Source organism: Rattus norvegicus, chromosome 3, assembly GCF_021556685.1.
Source record: "Rattus norvegicus strain SHRSP/BbbUtx chromosome 3, alternate assembly SHRSP_T2T, whole genome shotgun sequence".
Classification (NCBI taxonomy): domain Eukaryota; kingdom Metazoa; phylum Chordata; class Mammalia; order Rodentia; family Muridae; genus Rattus; species Rattus norvegicus.
The window spans coordinates 54,932,914-54,936,446 of record NC_141536.1 but is presented as its reverse complement, the minus strand read 5'-3'; positions in this window follow the sequence as shown (position 1 = coordinate 54,936,446).

The window sequence follows — 3,533 nt, the reverse complement described above, 5'->3', positions numbered from 1 at the left end:
TCTTGTTTTTAATTTGTTTTTTAAGGGAGGTGTAGAGGTAACAAGGTCTTGCTATGTAGCCATGTAGCCCAGGCTGGCCTTGAAGTTATGATCCTCCTGCCTCCAATTACCAAGTACTGGGATCGCAAGTGTGTACTACCACAACAAAATTAACTTTGTTCCTTTTTATAAGGCATCCCTCAGTCTTTGCTTTTTCATTTCTGAATGATTGTTAGGTTAAACTAAGTACATCTGTTCTCTTTTTAACCTGTCGTCTCCTATAGGCTAGTGGCTATAACTCGGTGCTGTGTGAAGAAACTGATAAACATCCAGTGTGTGATATACCAGGCTGTACACCTATCCGTGGGCATTTGAGTAGTTGCTCGTTTGGGGCCACTACAAAAGAAGAGATTAGAAACAGTCATGTCCACACCCGTGAAGATGTGTTTTCTGTTCTCTTAGGTAAATACTGAGAAGTGAATGGCTGGGTAATACAATGGAGTGTGTAATTTTGAAAGGATCCAACAAATGGCTTTCTAAAAGGGTTGTAGCCTTCACATTTCAACCAGCAGTGCCTGGGTATTCGTGTTCCTCTATCTCCTCTCTTGCAGCTGGTGTGGTCAGGCCAGGGTTGGTTGGTTGGTTGGTTTGTTCCTTGTGTGGGATTGTGGGTTTAACCAGGGTCTTGAGCATGCTAAGCAAGTGCTCGACCATGGAGCTCCATCTTCAGGATGGCCCATCTTCTTAGCTTTAACTGTCCATTAGGTGCGGTTTGGTGTCCAAACAGCTGATGGCATCAAGAATCTTCTTTGCTTTGTGTGTTTATTTATCTTAAATATCGCTTTGAAACTCTTACTCACTTAAATACTTTTTATACTATTGAATCATCAGGATTTCCAATATATATTTAAAGTTATATATAAATATGTTTATATTATATTTAATAAATTATATTTATATCATATGAGCATAAATAGATATATATTTGTATATTATATAAGAATATATATATGTATGTATATACATATATATGTGGTATATATTCATTATCATATATGTCTTCCAAAAATTCTTATTCCAAAACAGAAATGATAGATTGGTTTTTTTTCTCCTGGTTTTCTGTTTTCCATTTCACTGATTTCCTGTCTGATCTTTATCATTTCTTCTCTCTGCTTACTTTGGGTTTCATTCTCATTTAATATCTCTCTCTCTCTCTCTCTCTCTCTCTCTCTCTCTCTCTCTCTCTCTCTCTCTGCTGTATGTGTGTCCATGTATACTTTTTATTGTCTCTTCTACTTCCGTTTCTGCTACTGTAATAAAATACTCTGACTGAATGCACTCTTATTGGGGAAGGGAGTTTACCTGGCTTAGAATTCGAGGTTAGAATCCACAATTGCAGGGACATCCAGTGGCAGGAGCTTAAGACAGCTGGTCATAGCGTCTCCAGAGTCAGGAGCACAGAGAAAGCAAATCCCCAATGTAGCCTGCTTGCACCCGTTTGATCTCCCCTGACTTTCTTTGCCCTTACATAGCTCAGGGTCCGGTCTTCCAGCTTCATTTAACTATGAAGATAATCCCCCACAAACATGCCCAATCTGATTTAGACAATTCCCCAGTATGATTCTTTTCCCAGCGATGGTGGCTCACCTCTTTAATCCCAGCACTTGGGAGGCAGAGGTAGGTGGATCTCTGTGAGTTAGAGGCCAGCCTCACCAACAAAGTGAGCCCAGGACAGCCAAGGCCCACAGAGAGAAAGTCCCTTTCCCCAGTTCAAGTGGACTCCCAGAGAGGCTCCTATAGGGGTCTGACCTAAGTCCTCTGTGTATATGGTATAGTTGTATAGCTTGGTGCTCTTGTGGGACTCCTAACAGTGGGACCAGGAGCTGTCTCTGAATCTTCTGCCTGCCTTTGGGACCCTTTTCCTCCTACTGGTTTGCCTCATCCAGCTTTGCTGTCAGAAAGCGTGCATGGTCTAATTGTAACTTGTTATGCTGTATTTGGCTGATGTCCCTGGAAGACCTGCCCTTTTCTGAGGGGAGGTGAAGTGAGGGTGCATCCAGGGTAAAGGGGAGGAGAGAGGAGAGACTGAGAGGAGGAGAACTGCAGTCGGGATGTAATATATGAGAGAAGAATACATAAAAGGGGGGAAAAGAGCTCTTTCTCCAGGTAATTCCTGGTTGTGTGTGTCAACTTGACTGTTAAAATGTATTAGTACATTTCCTGATTGTGTATGTCAAGTTGACTGTTAAAATGTATTAATACATACCCAAAACTGGCCTTGAACTCACAATCTCCCTACCTAAGTCTTCTGAGTGCTGAGATTACAGATGTGCACCACCATGACCAGCTAGTCTCTGACTTTTAATCTTAATGTTTAGTCCACATATGATTATTCCTATGTCCAAACTAGCCATCTTGCTGTTTGCCTTCTATTTGACCCATAGACTCTTTTTGCTTTGTTTTATACAGGGTTTTATATTACAGACTAGGCTGGTCTGGAACTCATTATGTAGCCCAGATTGGCCTCACAAGTGTGCTAGCCTTCCTGTTTCAGTCTCCCAAATGCTGTGATTATAGATATAAGACACTAGGCCCAGCTTCCATTTGACCTATAGGTTCCTGAGTCCCTTTGTCTCACAAGTTACTGATTTCACTTTTTCAATTATGATTCTACTTTACTTTCTTTATCGACTTACTACCATAATGCTGCTATTTTAGGGGTGTGTTTTAGGGAGATATATATATGTATATATATATATATATATATATATATATATATATATATATATTCACGCTACTACAATGAACAACTGTGTGCTGGAGTTGAGAAAGACAGGAAAAGAGTATGAGCACCCGTGGAACAGCAGACTGTGAAAGGTACCCTGATTCCTGGTTGAGATAGGTCGGATCCCTGGCCACTCTTCGGAATAGCAGGCGCATTCCCAGTCTCCCAGATCAGGCCCCTCTCATGTAGCTACAGTCCTCCACAGCCCCCTGTAGAGAGGTTCCAGACAGATCAGTCACATAGGGCAACTCCCCAAGCCCCTCCTCCACAGGTGAGGATGTGACCACTTGTCACGTAGGCTCAAGACAGATGAGTCACGTAGAAGCAGGACCGCGTACCCAAATATATAGATGAGGTCTTCCCAAGCTCTCAGGCCAAACCAATAGGAAGTCCTGTCAGACAGTGACTCATCCTGAAACTGCATTTTAGAATCCTATTCAGAAGGATTAAAGGCACAGGAATTTCTCCATCATCTGTCATAAGAGATGTAACACCGCCACTTGGGGAAGAGATCTGCTCTGCCCTGCCCAAGTTCTCTCCCCTTCATCTGAACCCACGCACCTACTCAGACCAGAGATCTCCATGGAAAGGTCCCTGTGAGAAGGCCCCACATGCACCATGGAGAGAGCTGGAACTAGAGACACAATGGCAGTGACAGGTTTGAGAGAGGGCTGAGCTGGGCACGCTGTCCTCGTCCAGTAAGGTCGGTGTGATGGTGTATAGCAGCTTAGAGTTTTTGCAGTCACAGTCCCTGAACCTGCCACCCAGC